The sequence below is a fragment of the Sinohyriopsis cumingii genome, chromosome 8 (genome assembly GCF_028554795.1).
Source record: "Sinohyriopsis cumingii isolate HCF-2022 chromosome 8, ASM2855479v2, whole genome shotgun sequence".
NCBI lineage: Eukaryota > Metazoa > Mollusca > Bivalvia > Unionida > Unionidae > Sinohyriopsis > Sinohyriopsis cumingii.
In genome coordinates, this window is record NC_142968.1 from 124,683,951 (window position 1) to 124,703,862 (window position 19,912).

The 19,912-nt window shown below is 36.3% G+C and overlaps 1 protein-coding gene across 5 annotated transcripts in view; it reads right to left on the reverse strand.

The window, feature by feature from the left end:
* LOC149794573 (uncharacterized) overlaps positions 1-19,912 on the reverse strand; it is a 121,667-nt gene that overhangs the window by 71,236 nt on the left and 30,519 nt on the right. For 3 of the 5 annotated variants that reach the window (XM_089968854.1, XM_089968855.1, XM_089968851.1), the window contains exon 1: positions 3,990-4,176. The exons of the other annotated variants lie outside the window; for them this stretch is intronic. The gene's annotated coding sequence lies outside the window, so the exon portion shown is untranslated. Of the gene's footprint in view, positions 1-3,989; positions 4,177-19,912 lie in introns of those variants that run through there. 5 annotated transcript variants of the gene reach the window in all.

Consider the following 19,912-nt stretch of genomic DNA (forward strand, 5'->3'; position numbering starts at 1 on the left):
AATCGTATCAGCAAATGTACTTTCAGGATCCCGTAAAAATGTCCTAAATAATGTTTTTTATAAGTCATTGAAAACATAATAAAGCATCTAGGAAATACTTTTCGCTTGATAATGTCATTTGGTGTTGTCAACCAGCAAGCCGACGGATCATTCAACATCGACTTTTATCATCAGCAGTTTGCATCGTTTTTTCAGTCCTTTCAAACATATGAATAATTTTTATGCTAAATGTTGCTATTTGTGTGTGCTGCTCTGAAATGAAATATTTTATCTATAATTTACATCTCTGTTATTTTGCACAGTTCACATCGCAGCTTTTGTACAAAAAGCAAAAATTACTGGATCTTCCAGAAGCACTGCACTTAATGTATTCATTCTGTTTACTGTACTGCTTTAATCAGGTCCCTACTAGATTTGGTGCTGGTGATCTCTCTGCTATCATTATAGAATGTTAGATGTAAATATTATATGGTATTTTAACTGATGTTCCAGATCTTAAAAAAATCAACATCTGTATTATCTTGCATGATATTTTGCAACAAAGGTAACTCTGAACACACTTTTATCACTTCAAACTTGTAAGAAAATGTGCATTGCTTCTTATTACATCGATTGCTCCTTTTCTGTTACATTCTTGAAATAGTTCATTATCTTTGAAAGTTCCTGAATTTATCACACTACAGCTTTGTGAAATTGTTTGTATTGTCTATAAAGTTTAGTATGTGGTGCAGGGTGAGGGAATCTTGTCGCTGACAGCAAGACACGTAACAATTATCATTGACGTATGGGGTATGCCCGCAATAAATGCTAGCCTGCGATGGGGATGTTCTAGCTGGGGCATGATTGATTTTTATAGAGATAACGGTTAAAGACATGTGTAGAGAGGTTAATTCGGGGGTTAATAAAGGGTGAATAGAGAGGATTATACTAACTTTGATGGGTGTGTTACAGTTTGGCGGTTAAGTAAAGCTGATCCTGATTAGCTCAGCTAAATAACGGGTGTGTGTTACACAGATTAAATTCAATATTCTAAGTAATATCCTTCGCAAAATAAGTCAGTCTAAGTTTCTGTGGGAAGCCAGGAATTGGCTTCGGGAAATAACAAAGTATCTATCGTTATAAATTGTGGAAGGGGCGGATGTCTGGATTTGGCTGCATCGGAACAGCGAGTCTCGGGAAGCAAAAGGTATTGTTTCAATCGCATACAGGTTTATTCTGTGAAGTCCACTGATTCATTTGTATAGTTAATTTATGAATTCTGTTCACCTCCTGCGAGCGCCCTTATCCAGTTAGCGACTTATATCTCACAGTAGGGCATAGTACTATTTACTAAGATGTCTAGTTATGTCATGGTTCCATTTAGGAATGTGGTTATCCGCTAGCGAAAAGACATTCATTGTATGGTAATAGGGTCGTATGTAACAGCTTCAGGCTGCGAACTGACCCATTTTATTATTACTGAATTATGACAAGGCGATATCTAACGTAACAAAAGTGGTGATGTTCGATTCCAGAAGGAAAAAAAGTCTGACAAATATTTATGATACTTTACTTATTTAAAGGGGAAAATAGTCCTAAATGTGCACCAAGTAGTGGGAAGAGAGAGCAGACAAGGAAGTTCTTGCTGATGACCCTAAAGAGGTAAGCGAGAAAGAGAGAGGAATACCGCGAATATGACATGTCACCAACACTGACTTTGAGAGGACCGGAAGCATTCAGGTGATGCAGGCATACTAAGCAAATGGGTTCGATAATTCACTCGATTTTATGATGCAATTACAATTATCGTGGTAAAAGAACATTTAATTATATTTCTTATAAATAATTGCAATAATGTTCTAAGCCAACGTGAACCATTCAAATGTTATGTTCAGATTCACTTTGTTCATGAAATTAATGAAATTGTTATATTTTACATATATAACATGTAAAATTTATTCGTTGTGTTGTTCTATTCTATATCTCTTCTCAGATTTCTTTTATTCCGTCCTTTGATTTCCTATCTTATGTTATTATTTACTCGATCCGGGCAATAAAATCGTGGTCGATCATTTCCAAGATAACGAAACCAAATTAAAGCTCCGTAACAAGTGGAAGCCTAGCAGATTCATAAATTAATTCATGCATTTATTGTACACGTATAATAATAATAATAATAATAATAATAATAATAAATATTTTTGAAACGTGTCGCTAAAATCTATCTTACGAAACTACTGAAATGTACAACAGTCGTACAATGAATTTATTACGTCCTCAGTGACCCCTGGTATTATATCTTAACTTTGCTTCAGAATAATTTAACTTCTTGTGAGTTAGGTATTTTTTTTAATGTATCAAGGACAAAATAACTTAATTGGAACCGACATATACCTTTGCTTGAGACGATCAAGCAATTTGTAGCACAGTGAAAACACCATTGTTTCTTTTCACTCCGTCCAATGTTCGATTCTCGATGCATGTGTTACAGAGTACTTCCATTCCTTACCCGATCCACAAGAAACGTACACTGAAATATTTAATTCCCGTTTAAAAATTGTATCGTTATCTTCCGCTGGGAAAGAAAAAAGGAATCGCTCTTGAAACTTTTCCCATTCAATACCATATAGAAAAACTGAGCTAAATTCAACTCATTTTTCTGTTATGCTTATCCGCTTTCGTTATCTATTCTGGAAAAATAGACACGTCTATACGAGTTACCAGTGAGGGGCCCCGAGTGACCGAGTGGTCTAAAGCGCTCACCGTTCCGGATCACTGCCATCTCACCTCTGCGTGGGTTCGAGTCCAAGGCTCGGCTAGCGTGGGTACGTGGGAAAGCCTGCCAGTAGCTTCTAGTGGGTCGGTGGTTCTTCCTTGGGTTTTCCAGGGTTCTTCCTCCACCAGTTATACTGGCCGCCATGTATAGCTTATCTTGTGCTGAAAAATGGCGTTAAACCCTAGAACAACAACAACGAGTTACCAGTGTAAACAAGCAAAGCAAATATCTCCAACTGCAATCTCCGCAAATGGTGCATAGAAATGGGTATCAAGGTCGCGAGTCGACTCTACATGTTGTTTGTGCTCGCGCTTTACTCGTTTTGTGATCAATGATAAATTGGTTACGTGTATATAATGCCACAGCGGTTAGTCTAATTGCTGCACGTTACTACGCAATCTTGAATTTGTTTTTCATAATATTTAAGTTCATGTTCTTTTCTACTGTTTATAACCTATATATAAATGTGCAAAATGTACCTTATGTCAACATAAAAAGAATACACTTCCTGACAAACAATTTTAACCTCATGCAGGTAAAATAAATTATTTGGAGAAATATCTGACCTACATTATATGCATAATCATTATTGTCAAAATGTAAACGTGGATAAAATGATGAGTTCTTTTACCTGATAATCAATTCACATATTTGTGTTTGCACAGATGAATATTGCAACGTGCAAACCACTGTACGAGATTACATTTTAAACAATTATTGTCATTAATGTATGTTTAAATAATCATGTTATCTCAGTTTGAGATGTCCGCCTTTACAAATATTCTATGGACTTGTAGTAAAGAACATTTACCAACGCCACTGACCAAGGTATAGATTCATATGGTTGTTTTTGTTTGTATGTTATGGCCATAAGTGTTTGGTGTGAGAAGTAGGCGCGAACCACGCTGAAAAAGGGTACTAATATTGCTAAGGAAATGTACACAAAAAAAGAAAATTTGTAAATAAATGATTAAAACAAACATACCAAAATTGGGGACGAGCAATGTACTATTTTGATGCCACCATTTCCATCATCTACTGCTAAAACATGGATTTATAAAATAAAAATCAACTGGATTGAATGGTTCATGATTTTTACAAATATGTGTAATATATTTTGAAAAGATATTTCAAACAAAATCATGTATTTTAAAATGGGCGTCTAATATTTTGATTATTTTGTCCTTATTATTCACTTTACTCATTTTATACAAATTTATAAATTTATACTTACCAAGGGGACGTTTTCAACTGATATCCACACTACAGACACTATGCTAATATGGCACTATTGTAAAGCATACACTTTTGCACGCACTCCACAGAGTTAAAACCTAATTAATGTATTTACTGATGCTTTACGTCTGCCTTACAAACCTCTCATCAGCCATGGCCATACGTGGTATATTACTAATGCTATGGAATTTATATAATCTATTCCAGAAGTGACATAATGTACACAGTACCCTGACATTTATTTTAAGTAAATACATCATATCTCTATCTTTGATTCTACCCGACAGTAGATAAAATTTACCTATGTCTCTTGAACTATTTTGTCAATGACGCAAACATCAACTTTACCACACAGGTAGACTTAAAAAGAACACCCGTTTTACAAGCGTGTACATAACAGTTATTTTTATTTATTTACAAAAGATGGAAATTTTATCTCCTCTTAACACGGAAGTTGGCTAAAATAGCTAACTTCAGCGCTAAAGTGAAGGTACATATATAAATTCATACAAACATACATACATACATACATACACACACACACACACATACATACATACATACATACATACATACATACATACATACATACATATATACACACATACATACATTACATACATATATACACACATACATACATACATACATACATACATACATACATACATACATGTAAATGTGGGCGATTATTAATATTACTTAGTAAAATATGATTAAAATCAAAGTCATAATGATTTAATTAATCAAGCAATAGTAGTAGTAGTAGTTTTTCTTGTTGTTATTATCTTTATTGTTATTATTATTATTAGCAGCAGGGAGGGCGTACAGACCCCCTCGCTCAGATAAAGTTAAGCCTCCCACCAAACATTTCTCCGTAGAAGCCTCAGAAAGCAGAAATAACGCCTCCTACGCAAATTAATCCGCAAAATTTCAACCCAAAGTGCATTTTCAGGCATAAAAAAAAACAGCAATTTTTGGGGGGGGTATTGTAAAATTTGTTTGTGCCATAATGAATTATGGTGGGCTGCAATTTTATGAGTAAATTTGATCAAGACCGATTCGATATCTACTACGTGGATCATGGAGATTAATCGTGACAAAACCGTGCGGAGTTGCCTGAGCGTGACTAAAGAAATTTTTAAACTTATTTATGTCCATATCACCGTTGCACCAAGTTTGATGGATATTCCTCAGCGTGTGAGTATCAACGCCATTGAAAACTGATAAAATATTACAATTATCTCTAATAACCTTCGGAATTTGCGTATATCGCTGCGTCACGTAAATCACATCGGTGTTCTTGTGTCGGCCACGCGAGAATATCCTAGCTGGGTTAGTTTGTTTGTCCAGCATCACATCATCAAAAACAACAAGATTATTAGCATCACCGTCTAAATTTTCCACTGATGGAGTTTCATTGATATCCGTTATAAATTCTATTGTGCCATCCTCAGTATTATCGCTAAATTCCTTTAGTACTTGATAACATCGCTGATCATCTACGGACGGCGCAACCAAGTATAATTTATCCCATTTTAACCATCTCATTATCAAATTTAGCAACAATTGCGTTTTTCCAGAACCAGATGGTCCAATGATTATCATTCTTATCGAATTTGGTAATGCATCGATGTGTTTCACTTGCTCGCGTTTTTTTGTGGCTGAAAAATCAATTACATTCATGTTATTAGAATATTATGGATTCATATTGTGTTAAGTGTCGCACTCGAACTGCTACGATAAATCCAATCGAAGTCGTTACACGCAACAACAGGAATGCAATTAAGGGAGAATGTGAAGTTTGCAAGACAATCAAGTTTAGATTTGTAAAAAAAAAAGTAGAACCGGAGGAGACATCGCAACCTCCTTAACAAATCTGCCTGGAACTCCCTGGGCGAAATATCCCGGAGAGAAACATTTACCAGGATATAATTACTGCGGACCTGGTACAAGGCTAGATATAAGACTTAACGATAATAATCAACCAAATCCTGGCGAGGATCCAGTAAACGCTATCGATAACGCATGCTACTATCACGATCTTGCATATCGCAGCGGAGATTTACAACAAAGACATCTCGCTGATATTAAATTAATTCACGCAATAGATGCTATTCCTGATAAAAATTTCAAAGAGAAATTGGCAACTTGGTTGATAAAAGGAGCAATGAAAGGTAAATTAGTACTAGGTGCTGGTAATTTATAATGGAGCAAATATATTATTCTCCGCGAGGATTTTGGCGAGGAAAATCAGCAATAGCCAAACTTGCTAAGGCAGCAAAAGTAAAGCAATCTGTCGCTGAATCGTGGCTATCGAGGCAAGCAGTCTGGCAAATTTATCTTCCTCCGCCTAAGAAAATATCATATGCGAGTTTCTCTGTCAGCGTCCCTAATGAAGTCCATCAGGCTGATCTTATGTTTCTTCCTTACGATACCGTTGACGGAGTTATATACAAATATGTTCTGACGGTTGTTGATATTGCAAGTAGGTACAAGGAAGCGGAACCGTTATCGAATAAAACAGCAACAGATATTGCTAAGGCGTTTGAGAGAATTTATTCACGATCTCCATTAACATGGCCGAAGCTTCTCCAGGTTGATCCAGGTCGAGAATTTCTTGGCGCGGTTACTTCACTGATGAAAAAGAATAATGTTAAAATCCGTCGCGGTATTGTAGGTGTTCATCACAATCAAGCTATCGTTGAGAGATTCAACAAAACACTAGCAGAAAGATTATTCGGATATCAATACGCGAGAGAATTTATCCAAGATAAACGATCTCACGATTGGGTAACAAGATTACCTCACGTGATTAACGCGCTAAATAACGAAGTAACACGAACAATATCAATGAAGCCCGCAACTGCAATTACAAAGACAAAAATACCACTAAAGCGAGATTCTACTATTCCACCTGTGCTAGGTAGCGTTATTGTAAGATATTTATATAAAGAAGGAGAAGCAGAAGGTGGCAGAAAAAGAGCAACCGATCCAAACTGGAGCGTTACAACGCATAAAATATCAGCTGTAACAAGATCATCAGGAAGGCCAGCGATTTATTTTCTAGATTCATCGGCACCACAACGCGGATTTACCAAAGAAGAGCTACAAATAATACCAAAGGATACTCAATTACCACCATCGTCGTTAATGTGAAATTTAATCCTACCTAACTGAGATAATTTTCTTACTCGAGAAACTGCCAGATAAACTAAATTTGACCAGGAAATTCTATCATCGACGATCCAGACTTGACCATCTACTGTTAATCCCTGTGACGAGTGTATCGTTGCTGCGTATCCGAGTTTCCATGGCGATCTTTCTGCGTTTATTGCATCATTGACAAGATTAATATCAACGAAAATAATATCATTTAAAACTAATATTTTTTCTTCTCCGCATGGCAAAATAACATTAATATTTTGTTTCCTAGTATCAGCGGGTCTATAACACAACGGCACCTGCAGTGTTGGAAATTTCTCACAGTGAAGCTTGAATAGCATTTCTTGAATAGCATCGCGAATAATTTTTCTGCTAGCAACGATCAAATGATCTGGACGCCACAAATTTAGAAAATTATCCATCGAAGTTTCGTCGATTATTTTTCTCATCACATCACATTGAATTTTATTAGGTTGCAATCGAATCATTTTTTTAAACTCGGTCAGTAAATTATCATTGGATCTATAATCAGCGTCAATCTCTTCATAATAATCTACAAAGTTTCTAAGCCACCTGTGAGGAGATTCACCATCAATAGGATCAGGTTGCCCATGATCGCCGCACATTATTACTGCAGTATTTTTTTCTTCTAGCCAACCCAGGAATAATTTTAACACAACTAAATTTACCGTGCAAATTTCATCAAATATTATAATCTTGTTGATATATTTATTTCCCATTCGAGCTGAATCCCACAATCCACCGCTGTACTTGAAATAACTATGATAAGTACAAGAACTAACGCCACGTTGTTTTATTTCTCGCGCTAATCTATGAGTTGGAGTCAACACGATCATATCAGAGTTTGAAAATAAGTTTATTGCTCGTGTTGTTTTACCACTACCGCCAGGACCATTTAGGTAAACGAATTTGTTTCGTGAAATTGGATCGAACACTGATACTGCTGTTGATATTTCATCACATTTATCTTTATGAAACTTATCGCAATCTTCTACATCCGCGTCCTCACAATAATCTAGAATATCCTCGTTTTTTATTCTCCAGGTTCCCCAATCCCCATTGGCGATTAAATTTTCCAATCTGCACTGATATTTTTTATCAATATAAAATGAATCCGTTGCAACCCTTACCGCGATATCAGAAAATTTATTTATCATCGACAGCAAATTAATACTCACATAAGCGAGCATTGATGATCTTAAATGAGTATACTGCGCGGATTCTCCATCGAGATAAGTGATCACTGTACCTAACTTCGTTCCATCAATAATAATATTTTCTCTGTTGCAAAATATTCCACGCGATACTGTATCGGCAATAATAAAATCCATCTCGGCATCATTGATAAATAACCTAGCGTGGCGATGTTTATGATCAACTGATCCTCCTTGAGTAAATTTACCAATTATTTTTCTTCCAATATCTTTCGCGTTCTCACAATCTGTCGGCAACCACACCTCGGTCTGCTTTCTATACGATATAATTGCTTCACTTACCGTCAGCGATATCAACATCGACGAATCCAACATATATCTCAACAATACCGTAGGGACCCATCTTCGCTGAGATAAATGCCGACCAAACCAAATATAACAAATTTTATGCAAATTTTCAGCAAGTTCGAACGAAGTAACATGAGCGAATCCTGTCATTACAAAATCAGGTAACGGTCCGTTAATTGCAACTCTCGTCATCTCGTTGGTGGGATGGCCAAATTTAGCAAAGTAATTTGCACAATCGCCATACCCAAGGAAACTTCCAGGATAGCATGCGCTCATATCAACGGAAATCATATCTTCGAAATAGTATTTGGTATTCCATAATCCTCCATGGCCGTATTCGATACAGCTAAGTTGAATATCATTGAGAAATTCATTTCTTGTAGGTTTCCACGAATTTCTCTCTCTAGCAGCGTGAGCAGCAACAGACGGAACAGTAAAACAATTTGTCAGTAATCGATCTGGATTTGACGAATACTTCTCCGCGATATTTCTCATCGCTTCATGTAATATTTCATTTCGGTAAATATCTCCGCGTGGTAAGATAAATTGATCGTATCTTTCTTCGCTAGAAAATAACCAGACCGATATTGGATCGGACTTGGCTAATAGTTTGATATATCTAAACATTGCATCGGAACTATCTTTGGATTCCACGGGATAAAACTTAACAACACGATCTCGCGGGAATATCATTACCGACTGACTCCACGCATGTGAATTATGATCAACAATTTCGATTGGTTTTCCTCGAGAATTATACGGCGATGAATATAATATTTCTCCCGATAGTGTTTTAACCGTAATAGGAAATTTAAGTTTCTTACTTAACGCAGCAACATCATCGATTGATGCGCCATCAGTAACTGTCTTTGCCCATGAATTAATTTTATCCAATCTCAATTGAGTCAGACCAGATCCGCGACGAGCGTTTTTCATGTGTTCGATAACTCGCTCAGCCACGCAGTTTATCATCGGTGATTCTTTCATCGCAGGTAGATTTTTCACATCAGGATTATTATTCAGCCGATAAATTCCATAAACAACAGCACTAGAAGGATAAGCTCTAGCATAATAAGGACCATCAATCCCCAGCAGCAATCCTGGTTTCGAATTTTTATCAAAAACGACATTTTTCTTACCGCCACGTACTGGATCTCGTTTATCGCGAATAATCCAAGTGTCATCAGGCATTTGTGCAATAAATTTTATTCCGAAAATAAATCTCTCTTCTTTGTGTGAGTTTTTTATATGTTCGATTATCTTTTTCGCTCGCTCCAAATTCATCGTAGCATCAACAAAGTTAGTTTTCCAAGTTGACCAGGTATGAATCGCTCCATCATCAAAAAATTCCTTCTTCGCATTATCAACTTCAGGAATGATATATTCTGCCTCATCAAGATCAAATAAATCCATTATTATATTTTAGACAAATATCTAAATATAATGAAGCAATGCGCGTGGATAACAGTTGGATCAACAAAATCATGTAACAAATCCTGCAGAGGTGAATATTGTGGCGCTCACATATACGAAATTCGACGAGGCAACAAAGGACCACAACGATGTTTAGTTTGCCAAGTTGGTATTCGAGGAAAAACAAGATTGTGTTTCTCCTGTGGAGGGAAAAAATATCGTGAGTTACGAAGATATTATGAAAAAAGATCCTCGTCAGTGATAAAATGTGAAGAAGATTATATTAATCGATTCAAAGCAAATTACGATTTAAACAAAGAGAATATTGTATATGAATCACAAATCAACGATCCCTGCAATGAAAATCTCACACGAGTATAGATCTCATCCTACCATTAAGAATTACGAAGCATCTGCCGATGGTAATATCAGAAATATCAAAACAAAGTATCATCTCGGTAATGTTTGTAATTCGGGGTATTTGGCGTGTAACTTCAACGAGAATAAAAAAATAAATTATCTTTCTCACAGATTTATATTCGAGTGTTTTCATGGAATCATCAAGGATAATTTGGTTATCGACCACATTGACGGAAATAAACTTAACAACAAACTTTCTAATCTTCGCGCGGTAACTCCGAGTGAAAATGCAAGATTTGGTAATACCAGTGGCGGACGGCGACCAGCTAAGGCGGTTAAATCGATAAATCGAGAAACAGGTGAGGAGATCGCTTTCGAATCGATGAAATCAGCTGCGAAATATTATAATATTAGTTCAGCATCGGTGCGGCGAGCGGCAGAAAAAATAATCCACGCTACATTTTCATATAATCTCGGCAATTGGATCGAATTTTCTTATATTCCGATAATATTTGATTCGGAGAGTGACGAAGAATAATTGAATATCTCCGCAAAACAAAAAAAAAAGATTAATTTTTTGAAAATTCTCCTGGGTTTTATTTATTTTTTTCCCCCAGAAATATTTCTGGGATACAGATTTGGAAAATCTCACTTGCGATTTAAAAATCAGAGATTCTCACGATTTCACCAAAAGATTGATACTTACAGTTTCTCCTCGTATATCAAGTAAATTTCCTTTCTGATCCGTTAGTTTGAAATTTATTCTTGTCAATAATCGATTATGACATCGCAGGTAAAACGGATTCATCGGTTCTTTTATTATCAAGTAACCAGGAGATGCGCTAGGTGAAAATGAATATAAAATAAAACCCTGATGAGCTTGATTTGATTCTGACGCATCAACATTATAACTACCCTCGACAACATCCGCGTGAAGATAAATCGCGATAACTTCCGTTATATTAACGATACCCGGCGATATGTGCCGTCCACCTTTGTCAGGATCGTTATTGTGTTTAAGAATCAATTCTGAATGTACTTTTTTGGTCCATGCGGCATATAATTTCGGAAATAAATCATCGATGGTATCAGTGACGGATTTTCTCATCGCATCAAAATCAGAATTAGGAAATTTAAATTTTGGCAATGTTTCCTCGGTTAATTCAAATACTCTCATGAATTTTTGTTTCTCACCCGAGTTCTTGATCAACTCGAATTTGCTAATAGGAAGAACATAGTCGGCAATTGATATATCGTCGACTATCGCCCGAATAAACATATCATGATAATATTCAATATCATTCGCGAGTTGATTTAAAATTTTCACGTGTTTTATAATTTCGCTACATGAACCAGATTTATTTAGGATGCATTCATGAAATGATCCGCGTAATAAATTTAATTGTAATTCGTGTTCTTGAATAAACTCGTCTAGTGTTCTTCTTACCAAGATACCGTCTATGGGGGCTATTATCCTGTTAATGTGGGTAGCGTCGAAGATTTTCACATCTGGGGGGATTTTAGGAAGAGGCAGCCATGAGAGAATTCTTTCGTTAATAAAAGTGAAAGCGAACATTACTAGGTTAAATTTGTGGTTATTCATGAGATTGATGGCGCTGTGGATCAAAGGTTTGTGTTTGATATCTCCATACCATCCTTCGTTGGTTGTAAAATCTTCTTTTTTTGGTTCCGGTAGTTCTGGAAGGGTTTCATCATACCAACCTGGAATAATAACATCCGATTTCTTTGGTTTTATCAGAGGTGCGACCTCGGGCCAACCTAATATATTTCTAATCGATGATTGGTAAATATCTACCACGTACGGTGATTTCACTTCTATCATTGACGATAGTGTTGGATCATGTGAAGATATTTTTATGCCCGGTTTAGCATCGCCGGTTAAATTTGATATTCTAGTGGTAAACTCATTATTCAGTTGATCAATTTCGTAACTGCCCGTTGGTATACCAACAACGATCCAATCAGGTGTTCCATCGGGTTTATTCTTATTTGCAAAAACAAGTGAATTATTTGGCATCAAATTACTGAATGATTTTGATCTAACATTAGGCCAGCTGTTGTAGACGCGTAATTGTGTTAATGCAATTTCGTTAACGTTAATTGGTGTTGAGAAATTAATACTAAACTCGGGTTTCGTTGAACTTAGCGATATTAACGTTGTTGTCGGCGGTGTCGTGTTTGTCACGATCTGGGCTAGCTCGGACATTATTAATATTCATTTGTTCAATCTCCGAGTAAATACTAATCATTGAAGAAAATTCTAGATCGGATATAATACCATCGTTGAGACTTTCAGAAAGTAACAATGATAACTTCGAGTACGCGTCATTGATCTTAGTAAGTTTACTTTTGTACAAAGATAACTTTTCACTTGTGCACGAGGATATCTTTTTTGCGATGATATTAAGAACACCCGCGATTGCTGTTGTTGACGAGATTATTATTGTTGCTACGATTGGCGCTATCATTGTTACCGCGGATAGAATTATTCCTGCACCAGCTACTACGGCTGATACTGCGTAAACAGCAACATCAATGATAACTAATTTACGCTGGTATTTATTTATTTTTGTTTGATAATCGTCAAGTTGTTTTCGCAACGAATCCTGCCATGATCGCGCAAGATTGTATCGGTAATCCGATGCTGTCATTTATTAGTATCTTACGATAACAATTATCCAGTCGATTTAATTTGTTATAAATAAATCAGTTTATAAATTATTACCAACATCTATCATTCCTGATAAATATTCGAAAATTACAAAATAATCAGCCAACATAATATTTCTAACTTGCGGTTCTAGCCTAAAGATTTTTGTTCGATTTTCAGATATAGTAGTAATAAAAAAACCAGGACTATATTCATGAAAATCCATATAATCTTCGTCAATTATTACATTAAATTTTTGCGATATGATAATATATCCTCGATATATGCCAGTAATTGGCGCGGTGAATTTAAATGTGTTATTCTCAGGTGTCCATTTATTAAATTTTATTTTTACCACAAATGGTATATGACATGTGAGATTTTTTGTTTCTACTTCTTTTGGTATCGAAATTCGCGATAATCTTTCAAGGTTCATTGACGATATTTTTGTGTTGATATCGTCAATTTCTTTACCTAATTGCTTTACGTCAGTGGCGTGACCAGTTTTATCGGCGGATTGATCAATTTTTGCTGTTGCAACAAGAAGTTTCGTGTTTAAATCTCGAATTTTTTCATCGTACGTTGATGTATCGACTTTTTGACGCGCTAATTCACGTACCACGTTAATTTCATCGTTGATGGATTTTATTTGTCCTTGCATCACGTTAATCCCCTTGGTAAATTCAGGAACAACAACATCGCCGAGTTTAATAATTTCCTCGTTGATTTTTTTGCTGAGATCGTCGATTGATGGTTTCTCACCCATCGAGATATTTATCTTGGTAATTTCCTCGTTGATGGATTTTACTCTATCGATGAGATCGCTGTGTGTATTTGAGGAGGTATCGATGAATTTTTTTATATCCTCGTCGAGTTTTTTTCCAAGTTTACTTGATACATCGTCGAATTTTTTAATATCGCTAAATAGTTTGTTGAGTCGCTTATTTATTTTGTCTTGGGCGTCGGTGTGTAATACTAACGCCGCTGATAATTCATTATTTTTTTGTTTTATATTCACGAGATCGTCCTTTGGTGGAAACTTTGCAATGATATCGGTAATATCAGCAATAGATTTTAATACCGTATCCGATTGACGAGTATATTCCTCTCGCTTAATTATATCAGTTATTTTGATGTTGCTAGTTTGTAATCGCCCTTCTGCATTTTGAAATACAGCAACTTCACCAGGATCAACTTCTGACAGCGATAGAAGATTGTTAATATCGCTCTTGGTTGCAAACTTTGATGTATCGATGTCGACTGCGTCTTTTTTTTCTTTCCTAAAGAGAGATCTACCGTAAATGTCAACCATGATATTTATCTAAGGTATATTCAAATAAAATTTTGCGAAAAGGACGAGATGATTTTGAAATTGCATCAAGGACGTTAATTGTCTCCCGGCCGCATATTGGTGGATCTGCTAATGTTTGTGTTGGAAGCGTTGAATACCAAACCGGAAGTTTTAGTTTTGACACGTATTTGATAAATTCATTTGGCGGTGCTAATCCGTATGAGTCGAAGTAAATGATTTCGCGAGGATTAATCGCGTAGGCAACCCAGTGAGTACCAGGACCAGAATTTTTATCGAGATTTATTATTCCTGTCTCGGTGAGATTTGGTTTATCTGGTAGTTGATCTCGCATAAATACGCCTCTGAAAAATTTTATTTTCTTTTTTTTTGCTTCACTGATTAAATCTAAATTTGAGGTTGGTAGGCTCGACTTAGACCGGATCCGTACGGGGGTCGTCTTAGGTAAAGGCCTGATCCTTGTTGCGGCTGCAGCACTTTTGCTAGAAGAGAGAAGGGGGAGATAAACCCTCCCTTTTTTTTGCGATATCTTCCTCCAACGACCTTCTTTCCTAATGCGGAACCTATCCCACCAAGTGCACCTAATCCTACTGCCTTTGCAATCATGGGAGCCGCTGCAGCTATTAATCCTGGAATAGCGGCGAATAAAGGAAAAATACCACCTACTTTGATCATATCTCTGATTGCACCTATCGAGAGATTCAAGCGAATACCAGTATTTGCTGATCTGGCTCTGGTGAAATGTCCGTGTTGATTTTTAGTTAACGATAGTTTGTTAGGTCCACCGTGAAGTTGATTACTTTTCAAAGTTAAACTTAAACCTCGTCGTGCTGCTGTTGCTGCATGAAGTTTTTTCACCTGACCGGGGGTCAGAGTTACGCTGACGTGATCGTATGGCATATTAATAATCACTTAATCTAAATTTAGAATTTTGTTACATGTTCTCTACGGGTGCATCGATGACTCTCATTCTTCCACTAATACCTTCTAGGATCATTGTTCTATCGCTGAGAATAACCGCGATTGCTCTTGCCGGTCCTCCTGTGTTAATTCTGGCTTTGAAATGAATATCAACGACAGACTGCTTTACCAAATCGAGATGTTCCAGGGAAAAGTAATAGATGGGATAGAGTGTATTAAAATCTAACTGTGATATTTGCAATCCGGTATCAATATTTTGATCACGTCCCATAAAACTTAATAATCGATGATACGCGCGTGCCGTCGAATTGTTCTCAAAATCGATGGCTATTTCCTCGGATGGCTCCTGTTGGCCATTTATTCTCAACGATACATTTGTTGCCTCTAATCGATCGAATATCATGTTACTATGTAATTGATCGTCTCTGATCATGCTTTGCAGAGCAACAAAGATATGTCTAGGTGCGGAAGAGCCCTGCTGTGACGCAATTCGCCAAGTAAATATTCCGTCCAAATTAACATTTTCGTTGGAGTCAGTCATTGTTGTCAACCAAGACATGATGGATTTTCCTCCTTGATTCATAAATGATAATAATTTTTCTTCTATGATCATCGATGGAACTATTGCTGGCATCCACAAGGTAATTTTTTCAAGGACAACTTTACCAGGATCACCAGGATCTCGCCAAATGGCTCTGTCATCATTAGCATCTCGAACGAAAGATATCGTATGCTTCGCTCCGTAAATAACTTTTCTGAAATGTCTGCAAAATCCAAAAATATGAGATAATGGAATTGCACAGGAGAATTTTCGTTCAGCTCCCTTCAACATATTTTTTCTTATGGCAAATCCAAGATTGTAATTGCCATTGGGGGCAATCATCGCTGAACGAACAGCAGCGGGGGCGCCAGCGGGGTCTACCGGTCTACCAATATCAAATGGTAAATGTTCAGGGTAGTTGGAATTATCCTTGGCAAACATCATACTAGGACCGGCTGACCTGGTAAAATCATCCGAGTATCTCGCTAGACCTATGATAGTCGTTGCTATATCAACGTTGTTCGTAATTGATTCAATCTCTCTTCCATCAATCATGTAAGTGGCATTCTTGAATAATGCCATGATACCATTATTGACAAAACCAACACCAAAATTTGCATCGTAGTTGGTACCATCAGCTGCCTTTACAATTTTTCCAACAAATTCGATATACGCCTCAGATGGAAGAAAATATCTTGTTGTATCGTGGACTTGAATTTCCTTCCGATTTCTTGAATCTGGCTCAACTACATCGTACGAGAAATACTGAAAATCTCGCACTGATGTGTCCCTACCTACTGGCTCGTCCATATCAAATACTTCATTTGACACTTGTGCGAACATTTATTATTAATAATATCGTCTAAAACGAAGACCACTACCTGAAACAAAACTTGTATTTGCTAAATTTGTATTAGCAACATTCTGTGCTGGATTTATATTAGCAACTTCCTGCACTAGATTTGTTATAGCAGCTTCCTGTGCTAGATCATTTATTTTTTTATTTGCCGCATCATTTATGGCCTTACTGACTTCAGGTGGCATTTCTCTGGTAATAGGTAATTTGACGGGTTGCTTTTTACGTACTAAACTTAATATTTTATTTTTGATAGCGTTGAAGCCTTTACTGGCCAAATTACCGATACCAGAAACAGCAGTCTCACCTATCTTTCCTATTGCTTTTAATCCTAGTTGTTTTACCATTGGTCCAATTTTAGGTATTACTCGCGTGACAAGACTTCCAACGATATCGCCGAATCCATTACCGTGAATATATTTGTATACTGGCAATCGAGAGTTTACTATGCGGACCTGATTAGGTCTGCGTTGATGTTTATGAATAATCATATTATTTCAATTGTGTTGATTTAATCGATGAGTTCATCGACAAACTCTTTATAAATGTGAGAATCGATGATACCACCACGGAATAATCGCTGACAAATATCTGATGCTTCGTTGACTATCTCACGAGAGTTATTTCCGGCTCGCTTTCCTCCGATTAATACTTCGAGGCGAGATACATCGTTGACAACACTATCGGGACAAACTGAATATCCGCTTCCTGTTTTTTTTGTTTCTGGAGATTCCAATGGCGTTGAGTAAAATATTTCGTCTGACGGCGATGAAGATGTCCCTGACGACGATGACTTCGGTGGCAAATCCTCTATAGGACTATCTTGTTTAGGATATTTATCCTTTATAGTAAGATATGGGCTTATAGCAGCCTTTTCAAGAGGAGCATATGGTTGTAAAATAGAAACTTCTTCAAGTGATTTTACACGCGGGGGGTATGTTAATTTAGAAATAAGTTCCTCTGTGGGATTATAAATTTTTCTAGGACTAAACTTTTCAGGACTATCTTGTTTAGGTGTTATTAAAGTTGATAATCTTGCTTTTCCCTCTGATAACTTTATTCTGTAATTACCAACATCCGATGAAAATTTCGCAAAATCTTCATCGGAATATCTTACTGGTTTTCCTAAACTACCAAAATACATTATCGCATACCAATCAAGTATGTTAACTTTATCAGCATCAAATTCTTTTCGCAAAAAGAATCTTTTATTTTTCGTAGAATCATCCGCAGCTATTTGAACTACTGAATCATAGTCGCCAAGTAAATAAAATCTTTCTGGATTCAAATAAATATCCGCTGTTACACTAGGATCAATTTTAAACACACTACTAGCCGGTGATGATTTATATTCGGGTACAATTATCGGTTCATCACTCTGATCTTTTTTCTTTCTTGATTTTCTTTCTTTTTTCTGAGGTGGAGTTCTTTCTTTTGGTCTAGCTCCTAATTCCTCTGGTTGAAATATTGGCTCCTGTGGTTGAATATCTTCCTGTGATGTTTCTTTTCTCCCTCGTGTTTTAGGTGTTGGTCTAGCTCCTAATTCCTCTGGTTGAAATATTGGCTCCTGTGGTTGAATATCTTCCTGTGGTGCTGCTTTTCTTCCTCGTTTTTTAGTTTTTTCCTTCTTCTCCTGTTGTTTTCTTTCTTTATCCTCTTGTTTTCTTTCGTCCGCTACTTGCTTATTAAATCTTTGTGTATCTCTTGCCGCTTCTAAAAATCTTCTGTAACGTGGATCCGTTAATACACTCACATGTGTTTTTCCCGTATAAACTTTATATACCATGTTGTACCAATTATCACGAGTTCCATATCTTTTTTTTCCTATTGGAGTCAAATATTCATTTCGATCGCTAAAATAATTTTCCGCAAAATCACCAATTTGTTCTATAGTATACAATGCCGAGAGAGGTCGCGATATCATATCCCATCCCTCCTCGGTAAAATTTTCTCTTAAATTCTCAATATTAAACTTTCCTTTTATCATTAAAGGTTTTCCTCCTCCAGGTTTTTTTCCTCCAGGTTGTCCTCCATCAGCAATTGCAAGTTGTTGCGCCGCTGCTGCTATTGCTAATCGCTCGGGTAATGTTTGTGATTGATCCTCAATACCTTTCAACATAGGAAATATTCCACGTTTTCTAGCATCTGGATCTTTTTCGTCGCCATATACAACCTGCTCAATTGTTCCGGTTACTGGCTTCAACCATTTTGCCGAAGTTTCTGAAATTCCATGCTGCATATCTTCGTAACCACGAATATTTTTCTTAAATAATTGTTTTGTCGGAATAAACTTCTTTAATGCCGCTAATTGCTCTCGCGCTAATCTAGCAGATTGAGGTTCTCCAACTGTGCTAACTTTTCGACTCATCTTATTTTCAACGATATTGTTTTAATGTGAAATAAAATTACAACCCAAATTCAATTATGGCAAACAAATTTTACAATACCCCCCCCAAAAAAGCCGCTATTTTTTTTATGCCCGAAAATGCAATTTAGGGGGGAATTTTGCGGATTAATTTGCGTAGGAGGCGTTATTTCTGCTTTCTGAGGCTTCTACGGAGAAATGTTTGGTGGGAGGCTTAAATTTATCTGAGCCAGGGGGTCTGTACGCCCTCCCTGCTGCTAACATACATACATACATACATACACACACACACACACATACATACATACATACATACATACATACATACATACATACATACATATATACACACATACATACATTACATACATATATACACACATACATACATACATACATACATACATACATACATACATACATGTAAATGTGGGCGATTATTAATATTACTTAGTAAAATATGATTAAAATCAAAGTCATAATGATTTAATTAATCAAGCAATAGTAGTAGTAGTAGTTTTTCTTGTTGTTATTATCTTTATTGTTATTATTATTATTATTATTATTATTATCATTATTATTATTATTATTATTAAATATGTAATGGATGTCGGAATTTTTCAAAAGACAATTGAAACTATACTTCGACAGAAGGGCCATAACAAGACTTGTGGTTTACTGCGTTGTCCTTGTAGGCACATCTTAATACCATTCAATATCTAAAACGATATTTTCAACAGCTGTACACAGGGTTTTAGATTCAAAGTTTAATGGCTCATCCAAATAAGCATGTACAT